We start from the raw sequence: 17570 nt of genomic DNA, 5'->3' as shown, positions 1-17570 counted from the left end.
CTCTAAGAATAGCGGCAACTGACTATCCAGGGGAGTTAAAACACTGAAAGAATAACCTTAATCTAACTGGATTTATATGCTTCTAAAATTTGGGGACCAAAAGATTTCTTATCTTTATTCAGTTTTTATTTACAAAATAAGAAAACAAATTGGAAAAAGGATTATAAAAAATTTGGATTTAAAAAACCTTAAACGGCATTGGTGACATCTTGTGGCCAGGTTTGTTATTGGAGACTTGGCTTGAAGCCCAGACTACAGATAAGACTTTTTCAACCTTGACAAATATCAGCTGTGAGAAGCTCAGCTGTGTTCTATACTCAGTTATAAAATTATTTTCATTCTCTGACTTTAAAGCCCTCAATTTAAAACACCATTAAGAGAATATGGATGAAGACCAGGAACAGATTCTTTTTATGTTGAAAGCAATACATGAAACCATTCTTGCAGCTTGTGATGAAATACAGAAATACAGAAAAGAACAAGATGTCAGCCTAAATATACGAATATTACAAAATAAAAAGAATTATATTGTGGCTAAGGTTGAAGAAGGAGAATACGTATGGGAGAAGGGAAGATTAAAGAAATATATAATTAATTAATATATTAATTATGGAATTATCAAATTTAATCATTATTTTTTTATTTAAAAAGTTTTACAATACATTTTGACTTTAATCCCCCCTCCCCCACCCCTATCTAGCCCTCCCTATCCCTCTCCCCCATTCCCTCCTCCCCCCCGACTTCCCAGAGCTAAATACAGGGTATAAAATCGAAAAACAAACGTAAGCACCCCTATGTTATCAACAATAAACTATTAATTCTATCTCCCTCTAGCTCATATAAAATGAATACAAACAATATTAATATTACAAATAAAGTAAAAAAGAAAAAGAGGAAAACAGAAAAAGAGCTTTACTCAGAATAGATTTTCTTAATCCCAGTCCTTATTCATATTAATTTCAAAAAAAAGAAAAGAAAAAAAACTTTCACCTACTATTTGCATTCTCCCACTTTTCTCTAATTTCTAAACAAATTCTCAGTTACGCGCCAAAAGCGCCTATCTCTGTTAATAATCTCCAACCAAACAAAACTATGATCAAAAATAGTTCTTGCATGTATCACGCCAAATGTCTCACAGTTCCAAATCATCCTTGAGTTCAAATAAAAAGAGTAAAAAAAAGGTTTAGGCAGTCTCTAAGACAACTTGTTGTTAATTAGGAGCTTGCGTACCCATTCTTAGTTCAACACATACTTTTAGTCCATAACCCTAATATACTTTTCTAGCAAGCAAATAACATCAATCTTAAATTGTGTTAAATATTAAAAAAACTTTCTTTCTCCTCTATGATAAATTTAATCCATTGACATTCTAATTTAAAAATTTAATCAGCAATCTTGACACCCCAAAGCTTTTGGAGCACGTCTGTCATGACCCCCAAAACTTCTTTAGACCGCGCCCCTCCCACATCTTCACTGTAAGTACGCTTTGGAGATTCCATAACTTTCTGCTGGTCTTGCTCTTGCTCTCGTCTCGCTCTTCTTAGGGCGGCACGTGTCATCTTCTGGCCTCCTGCAACAACTGATGAGACTGTGACTTGATCCCCTCCAACACCATTGTCCTCTGTCTGTCTATCTGCAACATCTTGAAGCTTTCCCTCGCCGTATCCCTTTACAGCTTCCAAAAATGATAGGGGGGTTGCTTTTAACATATTGCTATAAAAATCACGTGCCTGAGCCACAGTAACCAGACGATGTCTTTTACCTTTGTGCATCACCACCAGTCCAACTGGAATCTCCCATCTAAACTTAATATCACATTTCTTAAGTTCCTGTACTAGAAATGCAAAATCTTTCCTTCTCCTTAGGATCTTCGGAGGAATCTCTTTTAAAACCAAGACTTCTTGCTCAGCCACTACCAATTTAGTATCATAAGCAGCTTGAATGACTTCATCTCTAATTACTCTCTTTGTAAAATAGACCACCACATCTCTGGGTAACTTCCTCTGTCTTGCAATCCATGAATTTACACGAAAAATTTTGTCCATATTTCCCTCAATTTCAGATGCTGGCTGGCATCTGAATAATTTAATCATTATTGATTGTTAATTAATTATTATTGTTCTTTTTTGTTAAAATATAAACCAAGATGAAATGTGGTTTATGGAACCTGTTGTACATTGCATATTATCATTGAGAATCCCCCTCCAGAGGAATCTCCTTTGTCAAAAGATAGAATACTTACAAGGGATGGAATTTGCAACAGAAGAGACCTTCTTTATTGGTTGGAATCACCAAGGTTTTCTGACCAAATGGTCTGACTTTAGTAATGAAACTCCACCAGTACTTTTCTGGCAGAAATACTCAAGAAATACCAGTAAGATTAGAAGAGTGGGTGGAGATTGCACACTAGCCTGTCTTCAGTCATTTACTAGGTCTATATGTACCCAAATTCAGTGGTGAGGAGCATGGCCTTTGTATGTGCAAAAAGAAACCTGTTTTGAAATAGCACTTCACTACACAGAAGTTGAACTATTTCTTCTCCATTCCTATGATACAAATAAGGCAGAGCTTGTTCACGAGTCTGTTTTTTTATCCATTTATTTAAGATTTTGGCTGATATCTTCCTGCAAATCATGAAATCTTTAGAACAACTTCAAATTAACAGTACTAAATGATAATTAGCTTTTATAGTATATTAACAAGAATTGCCAGAAAGCAACTAGCAAGGTTAGTTTTCCTGTGTACGTGTTCATACTTCCCAGATCAAACTTCTTAAGGATATGTCATTTCTGCAGAAGAAGTAGAAGCCTAATCAGTGTAAATCGAGATAGGAAAGAACTTTGCCCACCATTTCTCAGGTACAGGGTTTCCCTGTTGGAGTTCAAAAACGACCACATGGAAAAAACAACTAGGAGTCTCCAATCTCTTCTCCTAAAGGGATTTCACTGAAAGTTTGGGATGCTTCAGATGTCTGAAAAGACAATTCGCATAGTGAATATAGGACGTCCACAGACAGGCACCCTTGTTAACTTGTAATAGTATAAGTCCAAGAATTTTGTTTCACACTTGTTTGCTTTCTAAAATCAATTTTAATACAAATTCTTTTTCTTCAGGTAGGTGAGAAAAATGCAAGAAAAATGCTTTGTTTGGCATGGGCTTAAAATTTAAAAAGTTTAAAATAATGAAGAAATGGTATAGCACAGATGAAAATATATTTTCACTGGACCTAGTTCTAAGGCTGTCAAACATGTTTGGTTCTGTTCCTTGGTTTTAAGCCTCTTTTTGGTTTTCCTGTGCCGAGTCCACAATAAATGCCAATTAGGCTAATGCGGTTTTCCTTCTTGTTTTCTACAAGCAAACAACCAAGCTCAGAGAACACCAAGAGCTCCATTGGATAATCATCCTCCAGTGATATCCTATAGATCAGCCTTCCCAAGCTGGTTACTTTTGACTACAACTTTTCATAACCCCAGATTGTGAGAAAATTGGTTGCCGTAGGCCAGGGGTGTCAAACTCAATTTCATTGAGGGCCACAATAGCATTGCGGTTGCCCTCAGGGGGCCGGGTGGGTGTGGCCAGGGTGGGCGTGGCCTACTGGGTGGGCATGGCCAGCTCTACATCGTTGGCATCAAGGGGGCCTATGGGGAGTGGCATCAAGGGGGCCTATGGGGAGTGGGACAGATCTGAGGGTCTCTGGCAGAAGGAGGGTCTCTGGGCCAGGGCCAAGGCAGTGGAGGCCATTCCCTCACTGTTTCCAGGATGGCTTCGCGGGCCACATGGAACCACTTCGCGGGCCGGATCTGGCCCCCGGGCCTTGTGTTTGACATGCCTGCCGTAGGCCATCATTATCTTCCACAAAGTTGAATAGAGCTATATCAAAATTCTTAGCAATTTGATGAGGAAACCTAGTTAAGAATAAAAAGGGCATTACATAAAACTGATAATATCTGTTTGGGGACCAGTATCTGTACATATAGATTACTAAATGACTTCACTGTTTACATATCAATATAGCCTTAATTAGATAGATGCATAATTCTGAAGAATAAGTTTCAGGTCAGAAAATCGAGAAAGTTATATGTTCTGGCATTGTCTAAACAAATTTTCATTTTGAGGAAGGCTGTGTTATATCAGATAGTTCTCTTATATTGACTGAGGCATGATTACTTTCCCCCAAATAGGACAATACCTGATTTTGTATGCTAAACTGGTTTTGTACATTCTAAAGGAACACATTTTAACCTTTATTTTTGAACAGGTAAAGCATGTCTTTAAAATTATTTGTCAAGAATAGTTACGTTTCAGTCCAGATAAGCCAAATTTAGTGTGTTTTATTGATTGAAATTGGAGGGTTTTTTTATTATTTTAATTCCATTTATATCCTGCCCTTCTCTGAAGACTCAGGGTGGCTTACAAGCTTAGCAGTAGCCTTCATTCTATGTATATGCCTGCTTATTAGGGCTTTCACACACACCCCAAGCGGCATTATTACAAAGTCAGCTTATTGTCCCCAACAATCTGGGTCCTCATTTTACCTACCTCGGAAGGATGGAAGGCTGAGTCAACCTTGAGCCTGGTGGGATGCGAACCTGCACTAATTGCAGGCAGCTGGTGTTACTTAAGGAGGCATTAGCCCACTGCTCCACCAAGGCTCCTGTTAAGCAAAGGACAATGAAAGTTAGCTAGGTGAAAGTTTGTCAGTCATGGTAGTTAGATTCTTAAGCTCATTAAAATCTTTAAGCTGCAGACTAAGGCTCTGTGTTATAAGTCTTACTACTACAATTACCGGTGAAACCAATTATTGATACTACAATCCTGTGCAAATTTCATTCTGATCAACTTATTCTTGAAGGAATTATATAAACATGTACAATATGTATAAACGTTCTATAGTTGTAAGGGACTTTCGAAGTCTTCTAGTCCACCCCCCCCCCCTTGCCCAGGTAGAAAACAATTTCAGACAAATCTCCTCTTAAAAAACCTCCAGTGCTGGAGCACTCACAACCCCCCGAGAGGCAAGTCATTCCACTGATTAATCGTTCAAACTGCCAGGAAAATTCTCCTTACAGTTTTGCCTTATATTAGTTTAGGTTCATGCAGTTTTAAGTCTAGTTTTCCAAATCTAAGAGCAATTCTCTTCTGAGAAAGGGAAGGAAGATGGGAAAAGAAACAATAAATGCCTTCCACTCACTTTTGGATCTACTTTCACTTATTATTTGCTTTCGCTCTATCTCTGGGATGCCAGATGTAAGCAGGTGAATGCAATTGCCATCTTGATTTTTGATACCCCACCCCTCACCCCAAGGATGCTTTTGCCTCCTATCACTTGGGATTTGTGATTGTCATGGTAGGAATGCAGCTATGTTAGGGGAAAAAATACCCTATCACTCACTTACAAATTCAGGTTTCAGCTAACACAAAGCTTCATTATAGGCAATGGAATTACTTTCAAGTAATGTATCTCACAAATTGTTGCTCTTATGTCTGGTTCAAGCATGCTGAAGGCATATTGTGCTGAAGAATCCAATTACTTTATAGGTGGTTAAGCTTTATAAGATTAATGTCACTTATTACATCAAAGAAAGCATGTGCATTTTTTTTGGGGGGGGGAAATAAAGAACAAGATTGGGTTTTTGTATTGCATATTAAGACACACCATCTGAAAACAGGGCATGGTCAAGAGAAAAAACTAAAATTTGTTTCAATTTAATTAAAGCTGAATTAAAATAATTATATATGTAGTTACTATTGATTATTCCTCATGGATTGAATAGCTTTTATCACAATCAAAATTATAATTTAGTGGCAAATTTTGGAAGCATTCCAGCTACCCCAACCAGGTTTTGGGGAATGGCTGCCCTAGGGTTGCAGGCTATGCCAACCTACATTAAAATAAGAAAATCTAGATAATACAGAAAAGTTAGAATTGTGCACATCATCAGTTCAAAAGGGGGAATGGAGAAATACAAGCAGTCTCCCATTTCTCACTCTTCCTTTGCCAAAGAGCTGGTCAAGGATGTTCCTCAAACGTTCCTAGTCTATGACAATGTGGCGAGGCGCACATTTTGTATTAAATCTTAATAGGATTTGATTGGTTTTGGTTCACTGTAATTTATAGCTCAATGCATTGTATAAACCTAGCCAACAAGCATAATAATAAATTAAGTGCACTGTGAATTCCCTCTGTTGTGTAAATGGGGTAGTTTATTCCATGACGTATTCCAAGTGTGAACTCTCCACCCCAATTATTTTTTTAATAGCCAGTGTTTGTCCTTTTCTTAATTTTTAAAATCTATTTGCATTCTCAGGCAACAATAAACATACAGGACTGGGGGAAAATACCCATTATTTGTACATTTTAAAGAGCAAGTCTACAACAAAAATGTGATATTAATGTTCACAAAGACTTCTTTAAGAAAAAAAAAATCAAGCTTGCTACAATTTGGGCAGCAATTTTTCACCTAATTTGTTTGGGAACTGATGAATATGGTGCTAAATTAAGTGACTTGGGGAGCCAGAGGAATGGAACCCATCTTAATTAAGAGTAGAATAAAAGCCTTTTCAAAGCTCAAAGTAGTCCTGGTGCTGAAGTTCGCATCAGTTTAATAAAGCCTCCCCCTAAAGTTGTTTTTTTTTAGCATTGGGTGAAGCAAGGCAATGATTCATCCATAAATGATTACTTGGAGAGCAGCAGATGTTTTCTACAACCACAAATATCTTTGTCCACGTGATGGCTCTCTCTTCAGTAGCTACCTGAAAGATTTCCCCTTTGTCTTCCTGTTTCCCTGCTGGCAAGACTACTTGGGTTATTAACCAAAGGCAACAATATTGTTATCAGTCGTATAGCCAGGGGACAAAAGAGCAGGATTTCCTTAATCAACCTGGGTACAGATTCACTGTAAAAATTATCTCTGACCACAAGCCAGGGTTGGCAGCTTTCCATGTGAGAGAAATCCTTAACTGTTTTATACCTGTCTGTCCAGACAAGCTGGTTGCTTTTGTACTTAGGAAGCAAATGGTACATGCGACTTTTGAAAACATCTGGAAATATAGTTTTAATGGAATGACACTTGTAAAGATAAAAATAAGACAAAGAAGGAACAGAATATTATGAAAGCTGGGATTTATTTTATAAATGGTTGGAAAAGAGAACCAAAGAGTGAAATTTGTATATGTATTAATGGATTACGAACTCAGTTCGCACGTTGTTTGGAAAATTAACATACGTATGTAAAGAATTAAAAACAAAATAGAAACTGCCTCCTGCAGTTCCTAGAGACATCAGTGCATTATCGCAGATGCCAAGAGAGCAGCAAAAATATGTGTCAGAAAATAAGTCAGAACCAAAAATGAAGAGCTTCACCCAGCTTTGAAAACCAACCCAGGTGGGTTTTTTTTTCCTCCATGGAGAGGAGACACAAGGATTTTTCTGCTCAAAAAGAAAGCAAATTAGAAGCATATGTCTATGGGCAAGCTTTATATGTATAACATTTCAGATGTGGAAAAGGAAGGATATGAATATGACTGCCACACCATCTTATAAAGGAATCAACCAGCTGGACGGATTTAATAAGCCTTTTATTTTAGAAGTACATAATATTGCCATGCAGAAATTGTACCGAATTTAGAAAAATGCCACAGAGGTCATTTCTAAAAATCCATATCCGCAGAGCCAAAAAAATATGTTCATGTCTATGCTTTGTCTTTTCTGGTTTGGATATTTTGGATCCTTTTTTGTTTTGTTTTGTTTTGTTTGGTCTCGGTATGATTTTTATTTAGGTAAGCATCCACCTTTGTATGTAGATATTATATTTTCCCAATGATACACAGATTCAGTAATTTAACCTTTTATTGCCCTCCAGTTTAGTGGGAAAGAACAATGAAAGCAATCAGGACAAACCAATTTGGAAATTAGCAAATAATAACATTTTTTAAACATACAATTTTAAGAGATGAGAGTTGCTGGATAATAATGACATATTCTAATACAGGGGTCCCCAACCCCCAGTCCATGGACTGGTACTGGGCCATGGCATGCCAGAAACCGGTCCATACAAACAAGCAAAGCCCCATCCAAGGGATGCAGGCAGCACACAAACCACGTACTCTCCGGTCCGCGGAAAAACCTCTCTCCACGGAACCGGTCCCTGGTGCCCAAAAGATTGAGGACCTCTGTTCTAATAGGATTTACCTTGAAAATTGCATTCAGAATCTTTGTAACCTTAGAGAAGATGAAGAGTCACTAAATTTGTTTATACTTATTATGATGAAGGCAGGAAACAATTTTTTTTACATGTTTTCCTTTATAATACTCTTAATTTTTTCCCCTCTTTGCTCTCTTTTGTCTTTTTCTTGCATCTTTTACTCCTTTCTCTTCTCTTTCTGTTAGTTTGCATTAGATTTTACTATTATAATCAAATTCTTAATAAAATTATATGTATATATGTATGTTTATATGTATATGTATATGTAAACAATTGCATTCAACAAAGACAATGGTAAGCAAAAAATGTTCAGAAATTCTGTTTTACTTTTGCAATGTATGATTAAAATAGTTAGCTAAATGTTTAATTGAATTTATGTATAGCAGCATTTGGGGCTCAGCCAACATTCCCCTACACCACAGGAATATTTTAAGGATTTATTAGTTAATATTAGTGGAAAGTTTTTCATCTGAAAAGCTCTCAGAATGCTGTTACATCAGTCAATTTGATATCCAGTTTTCTGCATTCTGAGTTATTTTTTTATTTTTCCCTTTGAAAAATGGTGCACATGCACACATGTGTACACACACGTATGCACACACACACACACACAAATAAAAATCAAATGAACAGAGGGTGCTTTCAGTGTGTGCATGATAAGATAATTGATTTAAGTGTTTATGTTTTCATTCAAATTAATCACTCGTATTTTGCAACTGAAATTTTTCTTTAAATGCTCCTTCCCTAGCAATATGTCCCCTATTTTTTTTAAAGAGAAAACCTGCAAATACACATCCTTTCTATTTTTCATTTGAAAAAAAAGACCCCAAAAGAGAGCCATTCATAATAGACTGTGTGGCCTGCTGTCAATTTTACTTCCATACTGATTATAGCCTTCTAATGCAGTACTGCTTTTAAGCGTGGAAATTTCATTTCTGCATTGCAACGGGCTTTATAATATAATAGGAAGAAAGAGAGAAAAAGGCTTTGTTATTTCATAGGAGGAAAACTAAAGTAATCAAGTGTATCTTAGGGAAAGGAAGAAAAACATAAACACTCTCAGTTTATATTGCACTTAAAGTGCCAAGGCTTTAATTTTTTTTTTATTTTAAGTAACAAATAAAATAGCAAAACATTTTTCTCTTGTCATAAAAGCTGACTTTGATCCCCAGTACAGCATTGAGTGGAAAATTGAACCACACTATAATTGCTTTCCCTCTGACTGATAAAGTGGTGTAACAAATTTTGTGTTTGAATGATAAAATCAGCAATTGGCCCCTAGCGTTTCCTTCTGCCATTCCTCCAAGGACACCAAAGTCCCATCCTGCCTCCAGGCAACAAGAAAGGCTGTAGAACTGTAAATCTGCTCCAAGTTGTTACGTTCTTGCCTCAATTTTTTTCTGCAACACAAGGAAAAGCTATGATTTCTGTCTTCTTAAAAACACAACTAATGTAAATTACTTCTGGCAAAGGAGAAAGAGAAGCAAAGGACAGGAAAACAACGGCTCTGCTTGAACAGCATCATATGGTAATCATATAGTCTTTGATGCACAGGACAGAAATGCATGACTCAATAATAAAACTTGTTAGGAAAGGAGAAGGTATTTCCCCCCATAAGAATGAGATTAATTTAAATTAGCAAGTATGTATCCGAATTGCCAGCCCAAATGTTGGAGGTGTGGTTGTGAGGATGCAACGTATTTTCATATATGGTGGACTTGTAAAAAGGTTAAAGCTTTTTGGATTAAAATTTGGTGGAATATGCAAAAGATATTCAAGAAAAGGATAAAGTTTTCTCCGCAATTGTTTTTATTGGGTATTATCACAGATACCACCGTTGTAGATATTAAATTGATGCTGAATTTAATTACGGCAGCGAGACTTTTAGTGGCGCAATATTGGAAGAAGGAAGAACTCCTGACTATAGAAGAATGGACTTTAAAAGTTTCCAACTTGGCGGAGATGGCAAAGATCTCAGCGTATTTGAAAGATCAATCGCAACAGAGATATACTGTGGAGTGGAAGAGATGGATAGATTATATTCGGAATAAATATGGGACTAAAAAGTTTCACTTAGCATTTGAATAAGTAGCGGATTTATATGATGTATAATTAGCTTGTAGTTATTTTATTAAGAGTTAAAGTGCGATAGAATTTAATATCTTATTGTTGTTTGCATATTTTAGATTATGTTTGTTTGTATTCCCTGTATTTAGCTCTGGGAAGTCGGGGAGGGGGAGGGGAGGGGAGGGGAGAGTTGGGGAGGTTGGGGGAGAGGGGAGGGGGAGGGGAGGGGTTTTGTATTCAAAAATGTACTGTAAAACTTTTCAATAAAAAAAAGAATGAGATTAATTTGCTAGAAATAAAAAGTGTGTGTGTGTGTGGGGGGGAAGATACAGCCCAGGTAGTGAGCTACATTCTAAATTTTTGTGCTCTGCTTCATGAAATATGAATGCAGAGCCTCCCTTATGCCTTGGTATTAACAGTTGCTATATGACTGGTCCCAGTGCTTTTTTTGTAAAAGAAAAAGGTGCCGGAACTCACACATGTCATACAACCCGCCTTGCCTACCCTACAAGGTTCCATCCAAAAAAGGTGCCGGAACTCCGTTCTGAGCGTTCTATGACAAAAAAAGCCCTGACTGGTCCAATTATAACTAGACATAGCCAGTTGAGCAAGAGTCCCCAGTCTTTTAGGTTTGTAACACTATTATATTTTTAAACAATAATTTACATTATGTTTTCATGGTGGCATGGTAAGTCCAAAAGTACCTGTCACAGGGGTACACCAAATACAAAACAGCAAATATCTCTTTTTTTCTTCTTCTCCCTTCCCTCTGAGGTAGAGCTAAGGACAAGGACGAGGACTTGTGCCCACACTTAACAGATACAGAGGGAGATGGAAGGATAAGCATTTGGAAGAAATGATAAACATACTGAGATAGAGATAGAAATAATGAACACACTTACAGAATATGTGGTGCAGAAGGTGCCTGGGAGGGAACAGAGGAAAAAAAGAGAGACGAAGACAAACAGGGGAACAAACATAAGTGAAGATTCAGGCAGAAGAAGCAAGAGAGGAATGGGGATGAGACGGTGTTATGTTCCCTCTTTGTTGAGGCTGGGTGTCTTATTATCTTTTTTTTCCTTCAAAAAGAAAAGAAAAGTCCTAATTTTCTAAAGGATTTGTTTGTCTTTCTGCCACTAACAGTTGCTCTTAGATACCAGTTTTTCTCCCTTAATTTCTTTGCATCCATGAGGTAACTTGACTAAATGGAATGTGTAGAAGATGACATAACTACTTTGTTGTTAGTTAAAGAACAAAACATAAATGATCATCTGGTTATAAAAAGAGACACTTAAGAGATTCATTAGAAGAATATAATTTATTCAAAAGGAACAATCCTAATAAAAAAGGGGAAGTTTACATTATACACATGGTAAATAATGACTACACTGTATGGAAATTTGTGACATATGGAAAATATTAGGCGGGCGAAAAAAATAATGACACTGCTGTAGGAGCCATGGTGGTGCAATACATGGTAGAATGCAGTACTGCAGGCTAACTCGCTGCTGACTTCCAGGAGTTCAATTCTCACCGACTCAAGGTTGACTCAGCCTTCCATCCTTCCGAGGTTGGTCAAATGAGGACCCAGATTGTTGGGGGCAATTAAGCTGACTTTGTAAACTGCTTAGAGAAGGCTGTAAAGCACTGTGAAGCTCTATATAAGTCTAAGTGCTTATTGTTATTGCTACATATTCCAGACCACCTAACCAAGAAGATGAAATCTCCCAAATCAGATTGTCGAGTAGCCAGAAGACATGACTACTGAAATGAGGGATCTCAAGTACCTTGACATCAACTGGGAACCATACTCTGTGGCAGAAGTTTCTTGATGTCTCTTGCAGACAATGTTATTTCCCAAAATGTGGAAGAGAGAACTAGGAAACTGTTTATACTGGTTTTAATACTTATTAACAGGTAAGAAAGGTTTGAGGAAGTGGAAGTTATTGAAACCGTGAGGGAGCAATATCATGTGATCCAAGAACTTACACACTGTTTGGTAAAAGTAACTAATGCTGGACAATAAGACAAATCTTATTGCTTTTCAACAAAGTTCTTAGATTAGTAGACCAAAAGAATGAAGTAGGCAGTCTTCAGTGATAAAATTGGAATGATGCCATATGGACGGTCAGATGGATATGCAGATGGTTGAACAATTGTACCTAACACACAGTCCTTAATGGATCTTTGTCTTAATGGAGAGAGTTATGCAGTTGTCTTCAATGTTTTTATAAATGTCCTAGATCACGGGTCGGCAACCCATGGCTCCGGAGTGGCATGCGGCTCTTTAAGCTGTCTCCTGCAGCTCCCAGTCCTCCTCCGCCATGTGCAGTTCCAAAGAAAAAAGTGGGACTAAAAAAGTTCAATCAATCAATTCAAACTGCTCACAAAAAAACCCTCACAAAGTTTGAATTGATTGGTTGAACTTCTTTGGTTTGTAGAACTGCCCACAAACCTCTTTGCTTCTTCAGACTGCACGTGGTGGCAGTGGAGCAAGAGACGGGAGAACTGGAAAGGTGAGTGGGCCTTTTTTCTACCTGCTGTGCAAGTAGAGGCGGCCAGTTTCATGGTGCCCCGAGCCTGCCTCTTCCCTGCCTGGCAGGTCTCCCCTCGCCCTGCTCCACCGCCGCCTCTGCTAGCTCGGGGGGGGGTCTGCCAGGGGTCTTGGAAGTTTCCCCTGTTGGCCTCCTCCTTTTGGCTGTCCCGTGGGCAATGGATTTTCCAAGAGATTCCCCCGCAGTGCCTGCTAGGCCTGCTAACTTTAGCAACAAGTCCAAGCCATTGGTGCACCTCCCCTGTCGCCTTTTGTGCAGGGACCCGGAGGCATATAGGGATCCTGTATAGGGATACGCAAGCCTCTGGCACCCCCTTCTCTCCACTGGCTGGCCAGAATGAAGAACAGCCAAAGGCAGCAGCTCCGCAAGCCTCCACCGCTCCTCTTCATTCAGGCCAGACAGCGGAGAGAAGGGGGAGGCAGAGGCTGGCGGATCTGCTGCATTCAGCTGTTCTTTGTTCGGGCCAGGCAGCAGAGAGAAGGGGGTGGCATAGGTTTGCAATGCTGCTGCCTTCAGCTTTTCTTCATTCGGGCCAGGCAGAGGTGAGAAGGGGGAGGCAGAGGTTTGTGGAGCTGCTGCCTTTGGCTTTTCTTCATTCAGACCAGGCAGTGGAGAGAAGGTGCTTTTCCCTGCCCAGTGGTTCTCCCATTGCCCTGCTCCGTCGCTGCCTCTGCTAGCCTGGGAGAGGTCGTTGGGGGTCTTGGAAGCTTCTCCTCTCGGCCCCTGCCTTTCAGCCATCCTGTGGGTGGCGGATCTCTGGGGCCTCTTCCAAGAGATTCCCCCATGGTGGCTGCAACTGAGCACAGGGGAGAAGGGTAGTAGTGGGGTGGGAGGAAACGGTTGCTTCCACCTGGTAGGCAGACAGTGCTGCTTCTGCCGCCAAAGTCACCAAAGATGGCGAGCGTGGTGGCTACCACGCTGGGCCTGGAGCACCTCCAGAGTCTCGGCGAGCGTGCTAGACTGCTGCAACAGCAGCTGCTGCCACCACTTTCCTGTTGCTTCCACTCAGCAGGTAGGCGGTGCTGCTCCTGCCACCAAAGTCACCAAAGACAGCGAGCGTGGTGGCTACTATGCCAGGCCTGGAGCACGTCCAGCATCTCGGCGAGTGCGCTATGCTGCTGCAACAGCAGCCGCTGCTTTCCTGTTGCTTCTGCCTGGCAGGCAGGTGGTCCTGCTCCTGCCCCCAAAGTCGCCAAAGACGGCGAGCGTGGTGGCCCCAGGCCAAACCTGGAGCACCTCCAAAGTCTCTCAGTGAGTGCACTAGGCCTCCTGAACAGCAGCCACCACCGCCGGAGCAATTGCCTGGCCTGCTGCTGCCATGGGGCCTGCACAGGAATTTGTTTCTGTGGGGGAGGCAGAGGCTGGCAGAGATGCGGCAGACCTCCAGCATCTCGCTGCCACATCCACCGCTACTGTCATCAGCTTCTGCTATGGCCAAACCTGAGCAGCCTTCTCCACCCCCAGCAGTGGCATCCGGGGGTTCTCTGGTTTCATCGGAACCAAGCAGCAAGTGGAAAAGTTAGCAGTAGCAGCACTACCAGAAGCAGTTTCAATCGTCCCCTTCATTGCCAAGCGTCCCATGGAAGTCAATGGAGGTGCCACAGCTGGCCTTTTGAGTGAATGAGAGTGAGAGAGAAGCCTTTTCAAGCAAAGTGGGAGAGGAAAGCTTTTTTGAGCAAAGTGTGAGTGAGAGAGCAAGAGAAAAGCTTTTGCAAACAAAACGTGAGTGAATGAGAGCGAGAGAGAAGCTTTTCCAAGCAAAGACGAGTGAATAAGAGAGGAGGGGGGCAGGACGTTTGCATGTTTCACCTTAGGCTCAACTCTTCAGTTAAGCTCCGTTCTGCGCACGCGCGCACATTTTTTCTGGCTCCCAGTTTTTCCTTTTGTGAGGGAACTGGTTCCGAGTGGCTCTTTCACCGTTTGAGTTGCCGACCCCTGTCCTAGATGAAGGGATAGAAGTGATGTTTGACAAATTTGCAGGCAACAGAAAACTGAGGTGGGGGGTGATTGCTAGCATTTCAGAAGACAAGCTTAGGGTGTTCAAAAGGATCGTGATAGACTGTAACACTGGATCAGATCCAAAACAATGAATGCTGTTCAGTGGTGAGAAATGTAAGGTAGGATAAGAAAAATCAGACATGAAGACTCATGATAGTTGGTAGCTGGCTCAGTGGTAGTGCTTGTGAGGATTTTTATTCATGGTACACCAATAGATTAAATATGATCCAGAAATGTGCCATGGCTGCCAAAAGAGGCACTGCAATCTTGAGCAGAATCAATAGAGAAATAGTGTCAAGAGAATTTCTGCCTAGAAGATGATGCAGAATTGGAGCACTGTGGGTCTCATCTGTTAGACAATGTGATCTATCTATCAGGACCCAAGAAATGAGGTTTGCTTTGTTCTAGCACCTACCTCTGGAATAGCAGTCCCTTAGAAATCTATGTGGCTCCACTCTAATGAGGTTCCAGAAGTCCATAAATTCTAGCTGTTCTCACAGAACCTCAAATAAGAATAGCTTTTGAGCTCTGCTGAGTCTATGTAGTAGAATAGAATAAAACTGGAAGGGACCTTGGAGGTCTTCTAGTCCAGCCCCCCGCTCAAGCAGGAGAACCTATACCACCTCAGAGAAATGACTGTCCAGTCTCGTCTTTAAAATCTCTAGTGATGGAGAGCCCACGATTTCTGGAGGCAAGCTGTTCCACTGGTTAATTGTGCTCACTGTCAGGAAGTGTCTCCTTAATTCCAGGTTGCTTCTCTCTTTGATCAGTTTCCAACCATTGTTTCTCGTCCTTCCTTGTGGTGCTTTGGTGAATAACATGATCCCCTCTTCTTTGTGGGAACCCCTCAAATACTGGAATACTGCTATCATGTCTCCCTTATTTCTTTTTTTCTTTAGAGTAGCCAAACCCAAGTCCTGCAGCTGTTCTTCGTATGTTTTAGTCTCCAGGCCCTTGATCATCTTCGTTGCTCTTCTCTGAACTTTTTCCAAACTCTCAACATCTTAGAGTACTTAGAGTTCAGAGATATATGATTTCTTTTGTCTATTAATTCTATTTTATCTTTCATAATTTGAGCCACCCACATTCACCATGGAATTCAGTGTCCTTAAATCTAGAAAATAAATAAAATAAATAAATCACAGGAAGTGATTTTATTCTATGCTAAGCATGGATTTTATGAACTGGATGCATAGAACAATACATCTGATATCCATTTAGCATAAGCATTTCTACTAGCATCAAAATGCACAGAAAATGAATCTAAATCCACCTGACCTCTTTCAAGCCGAATGTATTTACATCTGACTTTCCTTTTGCATTGTTTGGCAATTACCCCTGACAATGCCTTTTACTAGAGCAGACTGCTAAAATGCTATATTGAATACTATATCGCCTGACAAAATATTTCAGTTCACACATCATGTTAATAAAATCTTGAGTTTATCTTCTTTTCTTCATCTGTTTAGGTCAATTCATATTGGTGGAAATGTTGTTGTGTTTTTTTTTTTGGCTCTCAGAAAAATGTTAAAATGTGAGATTTGATTGCTCTGTATCATGCATTAAGACAACACTAGAAAAATGTTTAAAAGTTAAAGCTATTAATTGTTATTTTCTCTTTCTCTTTCTCCACCCACTTGCTCAGCAGGGAAAATGTCCCTCATCATATAGCTTAACATTAGGTAAAGGTAAAGGTAAAGGTTCCCCTGCACATGCGTGTAGTCGTTCCAACTCTGGGGGCCGGTGCTCATCTACGTTTCAAAGCCGAAGAGCCAGCACTTGTCCAAGGATGTCTCCGTGGTCATGTGGCTTTATCTGTGGTGTAACTGTGTGCTATAGAATTGTCTGGGATGACGTACCTGCTTACAGAAAGCAGGTTAATAACCAATAGGGGGACCACTGGGAGCATTAGGTTGTTGCTGTTCACAGCATCAACCCTCCTCCTGCTTAAACTGCAACAGTTGTGAGATGTGTCCTGTGGGAGAATAGCTCCTAGACTGAACCAGAAGAGGCAGGCAAGAGAGAAAGGGGTGTCACTCTGTAGCTGAGGCACATAGTCTTTGACATGTTAGTTCTTTGTAAGCAAGTGAAAGGAAAGAGGCTCTGCTCATATCTCAGCCTTCCCTGCATTAGAAGAACAGTGACTGTGAGTAATGAAGGTTACACAAGAATGGTGTATCGATGGAGTTTGGCTCCATGCATCTTGATTATCATCAAGTAAACCAGAGGTACTCATAAATATTGGCTCTTCCTTTTGTCAGTAGAGCAGATATACCTCTCAATGCCTCATGCTTTTGGAGAGAAAGAGCATTGGATCAGTACATCTCTAGCAGGACAAAGCAGGTGGATGAAAAGGTACAGGGTTTGGCAGCAGCACTTCATCCCTTCTATAGGAAGATCACATTCTCAGAATGTCACTGAATCCATGCTAGTGAACCTGGCTGCAGGTTCATTCTAGAAAGAGACCCATGTAAACCTGCCATTATTTGAAAGTCTTTTCCTTAGAGAAAGCAACAGAGCACAGATACTTCTTCCTTTTGATGACAGGGATAAGGGTGTTCTTGGTAGAGGGGAGTCTAGGGTGATATGTGGTTGGGCTTTGTCCTCAAAATAAAAAAAAACATAAAAGTTTGAGGTAAGTCATATCATAAGCTCTGTTTAGGAGATTTATCTTCACACATATTTTCCTATTTTATAACTCTCCTTGGCATAAATCAGATCGAAATTTCTTGTAATGTCTCATAGG

The sequence above is a fragment of the Vipera ursinii genome (genome assembly GCF_947247035.1).
Source record: "Vipera ursinii genome assembly, chromosome: 1".
Classification (NCBI taxonomy): Eukaryota; Metazoa; Chordata; class Lepidosauria; order Squamata; family Viperidae; genus Vipera; species Vipera ursinii.
This window is presented reverse-complemented; position numbering follows the sequence as displayed.